General features: G+C 42.1%; 1 protein-coding gene across 24 annotated transcripts in view; it reads left to right on the top strand.

Moving 5' to 3' along the window:
- Positions 1–19,603, top strand: part of QKI (QKI, KH domain containing RNA binding) — a 449,819-nt gene that overhangs the window by 353,355 nt on the left and 76,861 nt on the right. For all 24 annotated transcript variants that reach the window (XM_072035850.1, XM_072035847.1, XM_072035848.1 and 21 more), the window contains 2 exons: positions 17,505–17,654; positions 18,312–19,453. The gene's annotated coding sequence lies outside the window, so the exon portion shown is untranslated. The remainder of the gene's footprint in view (positions 1–17,504; positions 17,655–18,311; positions 19,454–19,603) is intronic.

The raw sequence follows: 19,603 nt of genomic DNA, 5'->3' as shown, positions 1-19,603 counted from the left end.
TGCCCGGCTCGGAGGCAGGTGCTGTGGCACCAGCAGCTCCAAGCGCCACTCCAGCAAGCGGTGGGTGAGCATTTCCTCCACTGCCGCCTGGTTGTGGCGGTGCTAATTTTAACGTGGCAAGGAGAAGGAGGGATGTGATAGCAGGATGGTCCCAGCTGTTCAGCCTAGGGAGGCGAGCGGCACTTTTTATTCAGAGAGAGAAGGCAGGAACTCCAGTTACACTGCGCAGGCTGGGGGAGTGGGGAGAGGAGAGTAAAACTTTTGCTTGATTCCTCTTTTGTCTTACAAAAGTGCTTCCAAAGACTCAGCCTCTCTCCCCCTCTCTGTGAGTTATATTTAGTTTTAAGCTCTCTTGGCTGCTGCATTGATAGCTCCTCACCATTTCCGGTGCAATTAATCAGAGCAGGGTTGATTGTGCTTTTGTCTGTGATTGTGTAAATCAGGATCCTTCTGTCTGAGATGGAGAGACCTGCACTGCCCTGTGCCCAGCCCTCCCAGCCTGCTGGGAGGCCCATGGGGCTGGGGGTTCTGCCCAGCAGCACAGCCACGCTCCCCCATTTCAGGATGGGGAGTGACTGCCTTCTTAAAAATAGGTTGAAGGCAGTGCAGGGTAGCACTTCTGCAAGATGAATTGACAAGGAAGAGTAATTTTGGACACAAAAATTGTTCACAGAGAGAAACTGAGAGTCCCAAGGAGCTACATTGCTCCTAACGGCCTATAGACTGCTCCTACCCTCATTTACAGGAGGGGCAGGAATGAACATTTTGGGAGAAATCGTAACAGCTTTGGCCCTTGCCACAGGCCTGTCTGGGTCACCCTGAGGCAGCCATGCGCTCACTGAGATCAGTTTTGTTTTGGGAGAGCAAGAGCACAGGAACAGCTGTGAGGATGTGTGACACCTTCTGTGTATTTGGGGAGGTGAACTGAAAGAACAAACTGCATGGCAGAAGCTCCCAGCACGGCCAGGCTTCACTGGCTCTTCAGCAATTGCTCTTTTCCTGGATACTTCACAGTCTGTGAATCAGCCCAGAAAATATCTGTCCATCTAGGGTCAGGTATGCCTGGGAATCTCAAAGCTCTTTAAAAATAACATATTTAAACGCAGCACTCAGACTGGAGCAACTTCTTCACAGGTTTGTCATCCAAGGTGTGGAAGGGTTAAAGTTATTTGCCCAAAGTGTTAAGATGCAAAGCTGAGCAGGGAATGGAGCCGAGGAGCTGCAGTTCTCAGTGGTACACCTCTCCAAGCACTTGTCCATAATCCCTCCTTTTCAGTTAGCAGCCGATGATAATTTATAACATTGCCTCTTAGAGAAGTGAGAGGAGGATTGCTCTCCAAATCAACCCCAGTCAGAAATCTCCCAGTACCAGCTAAAACTGCAGAAAATATTTCCGAGGGACAGATGTAACTGTGCGCCTTTTTCTTCCACCTGCCTGAACACTTGGTCGTGTGGTTCTGTTCTGGTTTTGAACAGGATTGATTAGCTGCAACTCCAGTTCAGCTTGTGGAGTGTAACATTTGATTTTGCCGTGTCTTTGGTTAGCGGATCATATCCTTAATACAGCCTTACTTGTCAAGCAACCACTCTGTAGGCAGAGATGAAAGCAGCCGGAGAGAACATGTTTCCTTTGCTCGTGTAGGAGAAGATGACAGGTAACATGATCTTGACCTCTGAAAGTCAGGGACAGCTCTGAGGGTGGGTAACTTGAGCCAGGACTTCTGCCTGTCATGTAACAACAACACATGCGGGTGCTGCAGCACAGACACAGCTTAACTCGGTGGAGGGGGCTCATTCTGTGCTTGTTTTCCCAGCTGGCACTACATTGCTTTGGGTCCTAACCCCTATAAAGCTACAGTGATGTTTGGAATTAAGTGGGTAATGATATCCTGTATTAGTTGTAATTTTAACTATTTTTTTCTTTAATAGGAAAAAAACAAAACAAAACAAAACAATTTTATTCGTAGTAGATTGTGTTGCTGAATTTTTGGGTGGAGAAGCAGCAGCTTCTGGAGCGAATTACATCTTTGGGTGATGTCACAGGGACTATCACTTCAGGGCTTTATTGCTCCCAAAGTAACACACTATCTGCCCTTTCCCAGGAATTAGTTTTATACCAGTGACAATCAGCTGAGAAGCCGAAATATTATCTGCAGAATTTAGTAAACTAACATAAGTAGATGTGGCCATAAACTACATGTTGGCATGTGCATTTACAGATGTTCTTCTAGCCCAGATGCAGCTACTGTACCTCAGAGATCTTGTGAATGTAGTGCGTAGGCTTCTTTGCCATGTTCCATGGAGAGCTGATCAAGTCACACGATGCTGTAGTTTCCATTTTATTTTTATTTTTTTCCCAGCCGCTAAATTACATTATAAGGCACTAAACAGACGTTCAATATTTTCCTTATATAAATTTATCGTGCAGCAATTACTGCAGTTAAACTCAGTGAAGGTATGTGATTGTAAATGGGAGGTGGCAATCAGTGTAATTAGAAAAGGAAAAGATGTGCCTGCAAAACAACCTCTGCATTACAATATTGCCCACACTATAAACACCCTACCACGTGGTGTGCCCCTTCTCAGTTACACAGTGTATGTCCTGTGTTGATTCAGGCTTGAATTACACAGTAAATCTTGTTTGTGAATTTATAGACTGTCCCTTTGAAGGCAGAATTGTGCCAGCCTATTTATTTAAAGTCCTTTTTTCACTGCAGCGGCATGCTTTTGAGATGTAATACCTTATGTGCACAATCCCTGAGTGACAGCAGCTCGGGACGCTCATGATACTTATAATATATTACATATTATCAATAAAATGTTGCAAGACATGTCATAGATCTTATTAACATAACTTTAAATTATGGGTACAAGTTTGACCTATCTGTTGATGGATTAGAAGCAAAGCGTGGATTGTTAAACAGCAGTAAGAGGCTCAGGGCATCATTAAATAAACTGTTTCAAGTAAAATGTCTGCATTTTACCATAAAAAGTCACAGCATACCTGAAAAGTTAGCCATCCCTGAGGCATGTTACAAAGTTTAAAGAAAACCAGAAATAGCTTTCAAGCCTTTTTTTTTTTTTTAAATTACAGTTACCACTGCCCTGATAATAATTATGATCCAAACTGTTGCCAGAGACCTTGACTGCCCTAAAACAGTTTGCTCTGTGCATTTCCCCACCCCCCTGGCAAACTGTAGAAAATAAGCTCTGAACTGCCAGGAGATCTAAACAGTAACCGGACCTTTGGACACCACTGAGGCTTAGCTTGCCCGCCTGTACATCCCGTTTCTGTGCCGAGGTTCATTCTGTCAAGACTAGAAAGTGCTGTGACAAAGAGGGTCCGAACTGAGGTTTAGAAGTGACTCCTCAGACATGCAGGAGCCTGTACTGGCAGCTCAGCGGCAGAATTTGGGTGTTAGATCAGAAATTGATCTTTTACAGATTTATTTTTTTTTTTCAGAAGCATGTAGGATATTTGTGTGTGCCTAGGTAGTTTCACTAGTTGTAATTTATGGATTTTTTTTTTTTTTTTTTTTTTTTATTGCAGTGTATTTGCCACATCTCTGTGGTAGGCACTGTTGTTCTCACTTTGACAACAGCAGAGAATTTAAAGCAAGCCATTTAAGCGACTTGCCTGAAATTATGCAGAATAACAAGGATGGGGCCAAGGAAATAGATGTTCTGTTTCCCAGCCCTCTGCTTTACCATGGACATATTCCATTTCTTTTGAGTGGCCTTAGGAGTTGCTTTCTACAGGAAGACACATAAGGCTCTTTACCCCATGCTTTAACTTTTAAAATGTCAAATTTTTTTGTAGGATGTAAACTCCTGATTTGGAGGAAGCATGGGGTTTCCTTAGCCTAGTAGAGATGGGAGCTGGAAGGCAAGACCCCTCTAAATGACTGCCTTTTTGCATTACTTCTATAGTGTAATTTCTGGTTCAAGTAGAAAACCATGACTGAGAAACACCTCTTCCGTTGGCCTGGGAGGGAATGGGGAGAGACATTTAAGAGAAATGTGTCCAGCTGGTGAGTAAGCTGGCGTGCACTACGGACTCGTTAGTAATGTTTGTTCTATTGGAGTGGACAGTCTTTCGCTGTTGACGAAAAAGCTGCCTCAGCCCATTGCACATTAAATTAAGAGACCGCACACATGCACCGTAATCACGGCTCTCTCTCCCTGCGCACTGATCAGTAATAATTACCTTTTGGGTAGGGGGTGGAAGGAGATAACCTAAATACTTTCAGGTTAATTATTACTCTCCTGTGCTCAGAAAGATCCCAGCATTTTAATAACAGCAACCTTTCTGTGCTGGAGGTCCTTTGAGACTTGAAATTGGCAACAACAAAAGAACATATATCTTTGGACAACAGCACTATAAGTCATTCTGCTGCTCTCTTGCTCATTTTTTTAATTTTTCCCAGAGTGATGTTAAAAGCTTTCTCCAATGAGTTTAAAAATGTTGGTTTTCATTCCTACAGTGTCGTATGCTGAATAAATACAGGCACAAATAAGAGCAGTTTTAGCCCTGCACTGGACTTCCCTGTCTCTTTCTGTTAACCTTAAAGTTCACTGTGCTGAAAACCAATAGTGCCTTGTTGTCAAGAAGCCAGAATAATGACATTTTGTGCCATTATTCTAATGTGTTTTTCACTGTGCATTTTCTTTAATTATTTGCATGAGTAATATCATTATGCATTCATGCCAATACAATTCTGATAATTAATTTACATGATGGCAATTTCTTAATGATTTTGATGTCAAAGTTAATAGCAACAGCTGATAGTTGATCTGTTGGTGCTGACATAAATTTAACTTTTAATGTATTAATGCCAAAACCAACAGCAGCATCAAATTACACTAGAGAAAAATAAACATCCACTGGGTAAAAACTTCATTGGAAAAGTCTGGATTCTTACCCAAGGTTCAGACATTTAAAATTGAACCAAGGCCCCTAGACATGTTGCATGTCAGATTTTTTGTTTCATTTAGTTATTTGCATCAGTAATATTACTGATGTCTGAGGTTTAAGAGATCAAATTATGTGATATCATGTAATAGCTGATGGTCTTTTGCCTCCAGCTTAGTGCATATATTCCATATTTTATAATGAAAAAATGTGTTAATTAGGCTTTATGTTTCTGGTACTTTAAACATGAACTCCAAACTGCTCCAAAGTGGGGAAATCTGGGACTGGTATCTGAGCTTGAACTTGTATCTCAGTTTATGATTTCAGTTTGCACTGTATGCTAGTAACATCAGCAAAGTAAACTTGATGTAGAGATGTAGAGGCAAATAATTGTTGATATCATTAAAAAAAAAAAAAAAAAAAAAGAAACAGAAGGAGGCCAATGCATAATAAGGTTTGAAAAATCAGTACTCAGTATATTTTGTTATGTGGAAGTGATGCGTAAAGTGATAATTGCATGTGATACTCTATGCATGTGCATATCTTTTTATATAGTCTTATGTTAAATATTACAAGACAACATAGAATGCAAGGACATTCTTCAGTCTTGGTCCAGGTGCTCTGAAGATGTCTTCAGAAGTTTATAGGCATTTTTATTTACCAGTTAAATATTTTAGTACATCTCACTATTGAAAAAATGTATGTGGAACAAATTACGATATCTATAAAACGGTGATGGTTGTTTCCCTTTATTTTTTTAATCAAAAGCAAAGCCTCATCCCATGACACAGTTGCTAACATAATATTTATTTCCACCCGCTTCAGCCAGTTAAACGTATAGATGAAATGTTAAAACCATTACAACTAAAATTGATCCTGCAGTGTATTTCAACCCTTCTCCCCAGTTTTTTTTTGTTTGTTTGTTTTGTTTTTTTCTTCCACCAATTATAACCACTGAGGGAGTGCACATTTCATTTTATATAGAGAGGAGGTAATTGTACAGCCTCAATTAGACCTTCCACCACTGGATTATAAAGAGTTGTTGGTGCAGATCCAGACTGTCTGCTTTTCAAAATGCACAACCTTTCCTTCTTCAGTTTCCACAACTGGATTGTCTGTCCATGCCTGCTGAACAAGAAATCTCTATTTCTGATTCCTTTTAGTCTATTTTATCCTTGCTCTCAGAAATATCAGGGTGCATACATGTTTGAAGCCCACCCCCCAAAACTCGGACCTTTTGCCACGTTCATCCTGTGGAGATGAACATTGCTCTATTTGGAGATGGCCTTTGTTTAACAATTTCCAAAGTCCTGCTTGAGATGGCAAGAGGAGGTCAAGATAGGTGGATTGCTTTTTAAACAGCTGCTTAAAGCAATTTGCAATTAAAGACTAGCATTGGCCTTAATGCACAGCTGTCCCAAGGTATGTAAAGCATGCAGCTGCACAGAGGACCTTTGACAGAAGCTCTGCTTATTTCTGTTGGTGTGTGGTGGTGCAGCTGCTACTCCCTGCTTCCTGCACCACTTGCTACTTGCCTCTGCCCAGCCAGAGCCTGAAAGGCAATGCCTGGCACTTGGCATCAGGAAGGGGCTATGGCTTAGGTCCCTGGAAGGCTGGGAGAGGCAGCAGGCAGGGGCAGGTCTAGGAGCAGGAGGTGCCTCTGTTCAGAAGAAATTGTCCGGTGTAATTGTCCAGTAATGAAAGCAGAAAGTCTGCTGGGAGGGAGACATGAGCACGTCTGAGTGGCTGCATGGTGCTTGCATGAATGCAACTACAAGGGAGGTCTGCCTATGCCCATGCTGGCTGTGGATGTACTCCATCCCTACACCACGAGTCCTGTGCTGAAGTCCTCCCTTCCTCCTCTGCCCTTCACTTCTGGAGAGAGCACTGGGAAGTAATGGTCTCGTGCTTAATTTCTCAAATGTATTTCTGGGGAGTAGCACTTTGGAAGAAGGCTATGGGATAATGCAGACTGTTTATCCAGAATTTTAAGATAGCCTATGCAATGTATGATGGATTTAGGTGTCCAGCTCCAACTGCCCTCTCTCAGGACATTTGCATCTCATACCACATCCAGATGTTTAGACATGAGCTAGGTCCACTTTAACCTTTTATTCTTAGAAGAACATTGGGCTGAAGCAGATACTAGACATACAAGTAAGGACAGTGAGAGAGAAGGCTGGAAAAGTGTCTAATATAGAGAGATGTTTTTGTTACATAGGTTTTGTCAAAAGTGCACATTTGTCTCCCCACACATTTGTCTGTGCTGAAGATCTGGAGATGCTTTCCACTACCCGAAAAAATTAATTTCAGAACCATCACTTTTGGGTGGAGAAAATGAAATTTCTTTCTGTACAAAACTACCCTCTATTAATTAAACATTATTTTAATAGTATTATTTTTAAATAACAGTATTTTATGTTATGAGACTTTGAGAAATGGGTGGAATACTAATTGACTGACCTTTTTCCTCTATCTTCAGAAGGCATATTTTTTTACTTCTCAAGCTTCTTTTGGAAACAGGTTAGTCAAGAACACTTGGTTTTAAGAACAGCTGCTCAACAAGGAGCAGCGGTGTAAATGTTATCTTTATTACAGGTGAGTAGGAAACCTCTTAAAAGCATTTCTGAGTGGTGTTAGCTTTGTGGGTTGATTGTTGGAAGGTACATGAAATATGACTGTGACTGTGGTTTGCACACTGAGTGACTCTCCCCCACAACCCAAATGGCTTTCTCCTGTGTGGCATTTCAGAGGACTCCTTTTTTGCCTCCAAGCATGTGAAATGCCTGGGCAGAAAAAAAATTTTTTGATGCAGGGCTTGTCATGAATTGGACACAACATGTCTGAAATGTAGTGTAGGAGTTCGGAAGGGAGGCTTTAAAAATTCAGAGCTGTCTGATGACTGGGAGCGTTACTAATGAAAATCTGTTTGAGTTTAATATTGAAACTAAATGCCCATAGAAGAGAATGACATTAATTTCTTCCCTCCCCAAAATTCATACTGAAGTTTCCATTGCCTTAAATCTGGCCTAACTAACTTAGCCTGTGAGTCAAACACTGCTCCCTATGCTTCACATAAACACCCACACCCAGCCAAAGGCATCTCATATTATCTTCCATTTCTTCAGTCTGCCAATTATTTGCTACACCCAGTTATTGTGGGCTATCTTAAATTAGCTCCCCAGTGACTCAAACATTTATTAACTGCTCAGGTGCCAGGAGTTTGACATGCACAAAGATCCAGGGCCTGGGTTGATACAAGAGGCATTTTTTAGGATACAGGCAGTCTTTCTGTGGGCTGAAGCGTGGCAGAGGCAGCAGGTTGTCACCTGGGAAATGGGATGCTGCTGAGATGTCCCTGTCACCCTGAGGTCTTGGGATGATTTGGCCAGGAAGCTGCTGGCAACTGTTCTGATATAGGCCTGTCACATGGATGATTTGGGGAGGATGAGGCAACAAAACATGCTCAAAAGTGATCAAGTCCCACCAAAGACAGAAGATCCTTGTCCATCTCCTCCTGGCCATGCCAGCCTCCTGTTCACCTCCTGGGGGTGCTGGGTGCTGCTGGGGTGCTCCTCCTCCTGGGCCACCTTGGTTTTCACCACTTGTGCCCTGTCAGCTAGGACCCTACTGGGAGAACAGCTAAAGGCCCTGGGGAAAGTTAAACACCCTTTGGTCATTGCAGAACCCTGTTCCCAAACCTAACCCTCCAGCATGGAAATGTGGAGTGCTCCAAGGGAGGTGGGATGCATCCTGTTAGCAGTGTCCGTCTGATACGCCTGAGTCATGGAGTTGGAAGGAGATGGGAGCAGCAGTCCACTGTTCATTTTCTCTAATCTGTTGTGAGCTCAGAGGTGGGACTGTGGATATGATCCGACTGCTTTGGTCCTTAGCACAGAAGCTGCTTTCTGCAAAGGCAGTAATTAGTCAGTAGGCAGCCTAGCTAAGTACAATGCTCATTGTTTCTCTCCTTGACAGCTAGCTCAGCCTGGTTATTAACACAAAGAAAAGCTTTTACTTTGAAAGTCTCATTGGTCCCTTCATCCTCTACCATTACATTTCCTCTGCAGAAACCAAACTGAACCATTTAATCTGTGGACTGGGTTGTAGAGTCTAAGGTGGCATTTGATGCACAGGTCCACAAACCTCAGATTGCATTAAGACCACAAGAAGCAAGGGGTGTGTTCTGGCAGAGCTTGCCTCTCAGTTCCCATTGCATGCACTGCTGCACGTTGAGTTGGGAGGAAGTTTTGCAGAAGTTCTGCAATGTGTTCTGTGGGAGCATTGTAACTACAGAAAACTTATTTCCTCTGGTATTTGTTGAATGAGGATTGATTGTGCTGACTTTGTTCAGTAGCCATTTGGATGTCTTCAGTCTGCAGACTGCAAAAAGATTTCACTGTAACTGGACAGTAACTAATGCCCATTTATTCCCCTGTCTTTGTCACCCAAGGGTCTGAGTCATACAGTTTACTCACTAATTGTACTGAGCAACATGTTTTTAATACAATGGGTATTTACAGTCTGTAGTACTGGAATACATAAAACCTTAAAAAAAAATTGCTATGTTTCTGTCCTAAATCATATGATTTTAGAAGGAGTTGTGTATATTTTTTGCATCCACTTTAGAATTACACACATACAGTATTTCCAATTGTTTACATATGTTAGAATCTCTTGCATTTAAATAGCTCATTATGCAAATATTTATGAAATACATGGATATTTATTTTTACTGTACCCTCTATTCAATCACTGAGCTGAGATTTAATGTCTAAACATTGTCTGCAGTACCGCATGTGCAGTAATGAATTATGAGTAATTATGTACTATATACAATTACACAACAAAAATTACAGATTCAAAAAATATTAACATTGCAGAGCCAAGGGCTAAGATTTACGGAACATCCAAGTTAAGGTACAATCTAAAGGTACAATCAGTCCTCAGTTATATATGTGTGCCTTATAACATGGCCTTTATTGAGCAGATTTTGTTTGTCTCCCAAGAGCCCTCAGCCGCGATGGGTGCATGACTGTGCCTCTGGCCAAGGCACCAGTCTCCGGCCAACCCTTGAGATCACACCAAGGCCAAATTCACAATGTTTCTCAGATGAGAACTCTTCCCTGGATTTGGTCACCTAAGCAACTGACCTGGCTTAGCGAGCATGTGTCTGATTTTCCCATCCCAATAGCAAGAGCTTGCAGCAAGAGAACACCCTGCATTAATTTACCTCTCAGTCCTGAGCTATGCACAGAGCAGGACTAATTTTGCATTTGAGACATTTGAAAGAGCACTGTGTTCTCATATAATCAAAGCCTGAGTCTGAAGTACATTTTGTTGAAAGGTTTTTGACCAGAATATCTTCCACCAGGAAATGCTGCTTTGTCAGAATTGAAATGTTTTGTAGGAACATTGTGTTTGTGATGATATTCTTGACAGAAAAAAATGTAAGCAATTCAGACTCTGAAGAAGGTAATTCTCACTGCTGGTTGTTTCACTGTGGACCCGCGGTTTTCCTTTGGTTTCAGAACATATTTATTTTTAATATTCAGATTTTAAATATTATCAAATCACCTACAGAATCATTCTGAAACGTTTCAACCCTGTTAATTTTGACATCGTCCAACTGGATTATTGGAAGGTTTATTAGAAGAATGTTTTTTAAGGGTCCTTTTGCACAGACAATGCTTTCCTATATTTTAAGAAAGCAAAATCCAGGAACTTAATATTCAGGACAATATTATTGTGAGGGTGACACACAATCTGAAAAAAATAAATAAAATAGTTCAAGTGGATAAAGTTTGCCTAAGTTCTAAACAGCCAAAATAAATTTACAGATTAGGTTGAGTGATCTCAATAATAAATGACATTCTTGCGTCCATCTATTATATTGCAAACAATTTGTCCTTGGAAGTATTTTTTTTTCCCTGAAAACAGTAACTGTATCTCATTTTCTAAATAATACAATTTATAGAGGATTTGTAAGACAAAGGGAGGGTAGCTGAAGCCAATTTTTTAGTGTTAGCTGAATCAGTGATGAATATAAAGAATTCAAGCAAAGATTTTTTTCTTAAGCTAATTTATAGCAATATGCATCCAGCTTTTTAATAAAAGCCAGACTAAAGACATGAAGTGTTCTTAAACTGGGGACTGGTTGGACTACAGTAATATAATTTGAATAAAGGTTTCCCAGGCTGTTAAAATGAATCTGATCCTGAACCTTTTATTTCCAGTTCACAAAACACTTTCTAACTTCCTGGGGTGCTTATGTTAATTCACTTGTAGATCAGCACATTCTGGCTATTGAAAAAGGTAAAGCAAATCAATGATGAAGGAGATTCTCATGTAGACAGGCTCCAGGTAATACTGTTTTGTGAGTGCCTGACATCCAGGTAGGGAGGCTCTGATTCATTTCAGTACTTGGGTGCTGCCACTGCAGCCATTTGGCATCATGAGCGCTCACAGCATGCGTGCTCAGAAGCATAACCTGGGTAGGAAGAAATCCATTTCCATACAGGACACTGTAACAAGGGCTTGCTTGACTGTAGGCTTGACTGCTTTTTTTTTTTTTTTTTTTTGTGAAATATTAATTGGCTGGATAAAAGAGATCACCCTGCACTTCCATAGACCCTTAGTCTGTGGTAGCCACAACCCCCTCCAAGCCCTTTAACATCCACTTCCTTACAGACTGCTTGTTGTGGGTCTTAATAGAGAAATCAGCTTTTGATCTTCCAAGGACTGAGCTTCTTGAACAACTTTCCTGCAGACGTAATGGGGGCAAGAAAGCCAGGAGGTATTATAAAGTGAATCCCCATGCATTTATGAAAGGGATTATAGACAAGCTTTCCCCGCAAAAGCGGCCAACTGTGGTTGGTGGTTCAGGAGTTTCCTGTGCTTGCCATTCAGAAGGTCTAATGTCTTTTCAAAAGCTTCAGCTTTCTTCTGGCGGCCAGCACAAGTTAGCTGAGGCATGGGTTCTTGCCGCCAAGATGCAGGCCTGAGGGTCAGACATGTCAGGCTTCATTCAAGCACCGGTGGGGTCCTGTGTCATTGGCTGGTTCTCTCACCTAGTCCTACCCCAGTCTCACAGTGTGGTCTTGGGAGACTCAATCAATGTCCACATCACATTTTCTCGTCTAGAATAATGGCAGAAGTATTCCATAAAACATTGTTATGAAGGCAGTGACGGTAAACGGCTCTGAAATGCTTGAATAAAGTGCAGTTTATGTGTAAATCATTACTCCAATAAGCCTGAAACGTGGAGTCCAGTGCTGGGAAAGTGAGCACCTAAGTACTTCTACAGCCTCAGCTTGCTCTGCTCTGAATGTAAGCATCTCTCTTTGTTTCTCTACCCCCTTCTCCCTTCACTTCCCCACACACGCTCTGTTTCAGGTGAGAATCAGAATGCCTTTAAAATGCAAAAGAAAAAGGAATGCAAAAGAACAGAGACACCTGTGCATTTCACATGTGATTTCCACCCCCCAAATAACTACAAAAATGTTGTATTTACTTATATATAAATAAATACTTTTTTATCGCTGCAACTTGTAAATAGGAAATGAAGTCACAATCCTCGAAATTATAATGGCAGGCACACAAAGACACAGTTGCTGGCACGGAATTCAATTAACAGATAGCAATCACCCTTGGGTGGCTGTGTGAGGTGGAAATATACAGGCATGCTAATAAGTAATATCTTAAAGCCAAGGCGTTTATCAGCCAGCAGCCAGACATGGGCATAAGTGTGGGCAGACAGCACTGCTCTGGGATATTTAATAAAACCTGCTCTCTTCATTTGAGGATTTGTGTTTAATCATTTGGTAACATTTTAGAAACATCCAGGCTGGGAAACTTCTCAAACGGAACTGCTTAGGTCAGAAAACGTAAAGAATTATTTACTGATACTAAAATAGCTGAAGGAACAGAGTGGATTCTAGGTAATATTAACAAAACTCTTTGTTGCCATCTTTCTGACCTTTTGAGTTTCTGGGGTATGCCTGCGACGTGAATCACAGCCTTATCTGGGGAAACATACAGAAGGCGTTCATTAATATTGGGAAAGTAAATGATTGAACTGCTATTTTAAATAAAATTTTAAACTTTTTTTTTTTTTTTTTTTTTTTTTTTCTTGGTTGAAAGCCTAAAGCTAAAATAGTTTCCTTCTAGGCTCCTTGAACTTTAATTTGCATTGCATTTTGGGCTTTCAGAGGCTTCAGGCAGGCCAAGATTTGTCATCCACTGAAAAATGTTCAATTTAAACTTTCTTGTCAGGGCTGTCTTTGTGCCACAGCAGTCGGGTGAATTTTCAGGACTGTTTTGCATGGCTAAATACTGCTGCTTGGAGGAAAGGGCAATCCAGAAGCAAAAATGTGCCTTTCTGTAAAGGAAGGCAGTTGAACTCTGCAAGATATTTGTTAGGATCTTCATGCAGAAGAAATGTAACACATGGTGTGAGTACATTCCTGGGTATCTCTCCAGGGTTAAAGCATTCATCAAATTAAAGTGTCTTGAAGCAGGACAAATGGAGAACAGCCAGCCTGGTCATGGGGCATGCAGGAAGCAGCACGTGTGAGCCATTAGCGAAGTCTGGAGGCTTTTGGCTAGGAAGAAGATAGTATTGCTGATAGATATTCATTGCTTTTGGTTTTGCCTCTGCTCTGAGTAGACAGATGTGCTTTCTGTAGTCATATGCTCGGCTGCTGTAACTAGGCTAGTGGCAGCAGAAAATCTGCTGTGCTTCTACTCCTGCCCCACCACGTTAACAGCTGCAGGAGCTGGAGGAACTTCCTTCAGAGCATGGTGCTTTAGGAACCCCTGGGTTGTCCTGCTGTTATTGGCGTGGCTGCCTACCACACTCAGGTTTGAATATTTCTGATGGTCCATGAAGGCTACGGTGGTCACTAATAGCAAAACCGTAGCTAAAGGAATGGCGTGGTTGTCCAGTTTGCAAATCTTAGTAACCTGGTTTTGCCAGGGGACTTGTAAAAGGCATGAGTGGGCTGAAACCAATGTTAAAGGTGGGCTGTGAGCATGCTAGAAGTACCCTCTAACAGGTACTCTCACTACCCCTTTTCTTTTGCCTGGGGATTCATGTGATCTACAAATCAGTGGCCTGAGCCTTCTCTGCCAACCATTTCCCAAAGTGCTGGCACGCAGCCCAGCTTCGGCTGTGCTCAGGAAGTTGTAAAGTGGCTCTGAATAGCTGCTGTGAAGCTGTCCCTGCGCTGCTCCTGTCACAAAGAGTTTTCAGTGCCCGCCTCGCTAATGGATGGGTCTCTCCTATACATAGCGCCGAACAATGTGGTGATACATTCAGGTTTTATTAGTGTGAGTTTAGAGTGGCCACATTATTCATAATGGCAATGCCGCAAGAGAATTGCGCAGTTCATCCCAAACGGGAGACCATAAATCCAACAAGCCACACAGCACCGGCGAATGGTGTGTTTTCATCACTTATTTTGCAGGAAAGCTATTTGTATTCCCTCTGTATGTAAACCCAAGCTGTCTTAATATTGCAAGCCCAAACTGTGTTGGAGGAGGTAATAACAACAACAAAAATCGTATCGAGTGCATTTTAGGGAACTCCGTCATAGCTCTGTGGTACTAAGGCTTGGTACCTGCTGCCTCATTAGAGGGGGGCAATTACTGTAGCAGGGTATTGGGGTAGGGTGCTGGGGCACCCCCGGTGCTGCTGGAAATGCTCAGCCCTTGCCTGTCTGCATGGTACTGCAGGGCAGCCCTGCAGTTGCTTTGGGACTGAATATTGCTCTCCTTTGCTGCGAATCGTGCATGTGCGGGTCTTGTGTATGTATGGGACAAGGAGAGACTTTGTTTTCCTGCTTGCTGAGGTTCCCTTTATAGACAGCAGCTGCAACAGTGGGAAGCGTGTGAATTATACTCGGCGGAGCTACATTAGTAGACAGAGTGGAGGTAAGTTGGTCAAAAGTTCAAGACAATTGTAATTTACTGTGAGGATGACACATCAGCTGTCTGATATAAATCAGGTTTCACAGGCGTCGGGGAGCAGTTCAAGCTATACGTCGGTTCGCTGCTGGGCTTTTCTGAGGAGCCTGGGATCAAGGAGCCAGCGTGGGTTCGCAGCGAGCGCAAGCAGCTGCTCGGGAGGAATGGGACTGAAGCAACTGCCTCACTTTGTGTGGGCACCAGGTGACTGCTGGAGAGATGAAGCTGACTTCTCTGTGCTTCTGAACCTGCTCTAGTGACCTAGAAAAGCAGGGCTACACAAGCTGTTACCAGCCTTTCCAGCTACTGACTCTTGCAAAATGCCTGTCTCGGCTCCAGCAGCCCCTGTAGGGCCTGGAAGCTGGACGGTGGCTGCTTCCCCACCACCCAGAGCCTGAGTGCTGCTGCTGTGCTACTGCACAGCACTTGTTAAAGGAAATATTCATTAGAAGAACTGTGTATATTCCAGTTGCTGAGTGTTACTGTGTGACTCAGAACCAAAGGCACAGTGAAATTACAGAGTGGCTGCTTGTGAGTTGTGTAGGAAGCGCTGTCTGAACTTGCAGACACCCTTCCCCTTTCTCTTCTTCATCCACACCCTTTCAGGTATGGTCATTAATTAACCCAGGTCTGAGAGAGAGACCTCTGATTTCCCAAATCTTGCAGCTGAAACAATCCCTCTGCACACCAGCAGGTAGTTCACTTGCTGTTGGCATTAACACTGGAAGTGCTGACAGCAGCAGTGGAAGGTTAAACATGTTGGTAGAAAATCAATAGCATGATGCCCCCTTCTGCTCCCCTCAGCTTCTGAGGTGGAAAACAGCCCCTAGGTGCATGAAGGATATAAGTTAACGTTTCTCCAGCTCAGAACACATGCATTTATGCAAGAGGCTTAAAGGATATCTTTTATAATCCTAGTGTAGCGATGCTCCTCTTCATTCAGTGTCTGGATGAGGATTCTGTAGCGCTGGTTATTATGCCAAGCATGTGTTTTAAAACGTTAAGTACCTTGATTGTCTCTCACATAGCAAGTGCTGTCAGCAGTTTGCACAGTGCTTTTATGTGTCTTTTTTTTTTTTTCCTTTCTTTTTTTCTTTCCTCCCTGCGATACCTGTGTTCGGTGTAGAACTGATTCTGTTTCTGAAGCAATTCATTAAACATCTTCAGCGCTCCACTTCTGTGAAGAGGTCAATTTGTTCCTTCTGCCTAGTGATGCAAAACTCTGGGCTTCAGTTGGTAAATGCAAGTATTAGATGCATTTCTTGCTGTTTAACTTATGCTTTCCTTCAACCTATCCTCTCTTGCAATCTCCTCCTTTAACATGAGCATTTATTATTCATGAAATGTGGAGAGTGATGCTGCCGTATCAGTCTAGGACAGGTGCGGTTGGGTAGTCTGGCATGCATACAGCTCTCTGCTTGCTCTCTTCTGGAGGAGACATTTTTCACAGGGCAGAAATAAACTGTTTCTTTCTCCTAGGCTCCTTTTTTCTTATAAGGTACCAGTGGTGGGTCTTTACATGTCCGTATGATGAGTTTCCTGGAGCACAACTAACACAAAGGTGATTCCTAATGAGGTTCATGCACAGACTGCCAGATAGCCACGGTGTCCTCTCTAAGGTGGCCTCTCTGGTAGCTAAAAGCAGGACTCTGGAAAGAAGCCCTGTCCACAAAACCATTTTGGTTAGGTTCTTACCTTACATTATAGTTTCAAGTGTGGATGCATCCATAAATCTTTAGGTATGTAGTACTCTCTGTATCTTATACCTTATACCATAGTTGCAATAGTGGTTATTTCTAATACAGAAATGGATCTGGACCACACCTGCACATGCTAGATACAATAGGGTTCTTATTCAACAGCAAGTTCTAGGCTGGTTGGATGTGAACCAAAGGTAAACTTTATCTTGTGGGGGTCCTAGATAAAAGTGTTTTGTTTGTTTGATTGTTTGTTTGTTTGTTTTTGCCATTTTTTCCACATAATTCTTACCATTGTTCTGGGGACTACTCTAGTTTTTCCATCGTAGCTAGGAATACAGATTATGGTGTTTGGCTACCCAATAGTTCTGGAGGGAGCACACTGCTTCCTGCTGGAATAAAAACCGGTAGAGCTTCATAAAGTTATGCAGATGCTCTTGGTCAATATTAAATGAGTAGACTGGGGACAACAGATCCTGCAATCACTGGGACTATTAGAATATCAAGTGTATTAATTAAACTGTCCTACCAAGGAGCTGATATTTCCTCTGAACTGTGATTTATTTATTTTTTAAATTAAACTCTAATATTGTTTATTTCAGTAGTTACAGGTTTTTCTTAAAGGAGTTTTTAATATAAGTGAAGAAACCTAATTTTCTGGGCTGTATTTTGCATACGTTATAGCTTCTGTTTGGAAAACTATCCTCTTTCCCCCCCTCCCCTCCCCTCCCCCCCTCCCCTCCATTTTTGTTTAGATAAAGTCAGAGTGTGAATTTAAGAAAAAAATAAATGATTGCAAAGAGTACCTAGAAAGCATAAATCACTGGGGGCTTCAGGGGGAACAGAATTGCAGGGCTAGTAGCTTGTGAAAACTTTGCAGTTACTTACCTCTTGATGCAATGGTATTTTCTTTTTTTCTGTTATCATAGAAAAGATCTGCAGAAGTATGTACTTGGATCACTGAAAAAGTGCAGTTCTCAAGGATGCTGACCAACTCATTATTCTTTGTTCTGATCCAGCTGAAAGATTTTCAGCCTACGGTTCATTTCCAAACAAACAAAACCAAAAAAGCCTGAACAGTAAGTGATGCCTCACATTTCCTGTTGGAAAAGATTTCAAAAGCTCATAAAATGTCTCCAGCCCATACAATATATCACGTCATATTAATTTATAGTAGTCAATGAACAGTCGGAAATGGTGGAGGAGAGAGATGGAGAGCCTATAATATTCAGCTTTATTCAGAACTGTATATCAGAGTGCTTTTTTTTCTTTACACACAGATCAGCCACAGCATCTCTTCTTCCTTGCTTCAGAAAAAATAAAAAGAAAGGAAGTAAGAAAGAAAGAAGGAGAAAAGGAAAGAAAGAAAATCCACATATTTGTATTATTTTATGTTCTCCAAGTAGCAAGTTCCCTCTGCCAACTATCTGTGGGTGTGCAGCCCTTCCTCGGGAACATGCCGTATCTTCTGAGTTCCTGTATTTGCGATATCACAGAGCTTTTGCTCTGCAGAGCCATGAATGGGGCCATTATGAGGGACCGTTAGATGATTAAGATTCTGAGAGGGGTAGGCTGCTAAAAGCGTGTTTAGTGAGGAAATTACAAGGCCAATAAAATAAAATGTCTTTGCAAGTTCCGACTGTATTCTTTTTTTCTGTGGATCTAATTTTTCAAGGTCTGTCTGGATCACGTTGAGGTTTTCTTTCATGCATTTTTTTTTTTTCTCTCCACAACAGGAGTTGAGTCTAGAGTCTAAGTCCAAGTTAATGAAGCTGCCTCAAAGTCAAGGAGGGAGAGAATAAACCACAGCTCTGAGGCACAGACCACTGGAGATTCCTCTTTCAAAACCTGCCTGTGCTGCTCACTGGAGTTATTCGATTTGGGAACAAGATAAGAATTCACAGCATCTGATTTGTAGAAATAACCCAGAGGAGGGAAAAACAGCCAGAAATACTAATTTCAGATATCATTTTCATCTGTCAGTTTCCTAATAGTCTTTCTGAGCACTAATAGCATTAACCAAATATAAGGCTCAGACTTTGGGGAGGTTGTGCACTGACTGACAAATGCATTTCCAAATAGCCCACAGTTCAGCAGTTCTTATTCTGTCAATACTGCATGACCAGGGAAGGTTTGGAGCATAATTCTCTCCCAGTTATTCATCTTTTCTCTTTCTCTTTTTTTTTCCCCTGAGTAAGAAATACACCTGGCAATTCATTGCTGATTTCCCAGGAGTGTTATTCATGCCAGTTTATTTATGTATTTATTATTCAAGTGCAAACTTACGAAGTTCTTTGTGGTAATCTGCAAATCAAACTGATGAAGGCAGAAGGCTGGCCTTTAAAGCAAGTGCTATAGAGGCAAAGGCAGGCATTTTGGCTGCCATTGTGCTGTGGCGCGGGATTGTGAGGAGCAATTAGGGGGTTGGACCCGATGATCTTTCGAAGCCCCTTCCAACCCCTACAATTCTGTGATTCTGTGAATTCATCCTGCCTGAGACCCAGGCCCAGGCCCTGGCTAGAGTTGCTAGACACATGTAGTCACCATGCTTAAATTAAGCAAGCTCTCTGCTATAAGAGCTTAGTTTTGGCAAAGCAACAACTGCTGCTGTTGAATGCATAGGTGTCATCTTCATTTTTGAGTGCTGGTAATGTATCGTTTGCAAGAAATGGGAATATATTTATGCCTAACTCCTTCACTCACTCAGAATTTGGGCTTCAGATTTAATAAAATTAAAGTCAAGGTGCAGTGTGCAGGGGCAGGGCCTTTTATCCACGGCATCCTTGCCCTGGGGTGATGGTGCAACCAGGAATTTTGGTGCAGACTTTGATGGTGACCCCTTACAACTGAAGAGGACAACCCGAGGAAGGTTTGTGAGGTGGGTTTCTGTCCTGTGGGTAACGGTGTGGGGGGAGATGTCTGTTCCTCAGGCTGGACACATGAAGTCTCTAGTGACTGTATTCATGCTCTTTCTCCAAAATCACAAGATACTGCTCCACCTTCAAAGGTTTGGAGACACGTGTCATCT

This window comes from Anas platyrhynchos, chromosome 3 (genome assembly GCF_047663525.1).
Source record: "Anas platyrhynchos isolate ZD024472 breed Pekin duck chromosome 3, IASCAAS_PekinDuck_T2T, whole genome shotgun sequence".
NCBI lineage: Eukaryota > Metazoa > Chordata > Aves > Anseriformes > Anatidae > Anas > Anas platyrhynchos.
The sequence above is the reverse complement of the archived record's forward strand: the minus strand, read 5'-3'. Positions and strand labels throughout refer to the sequence as shown.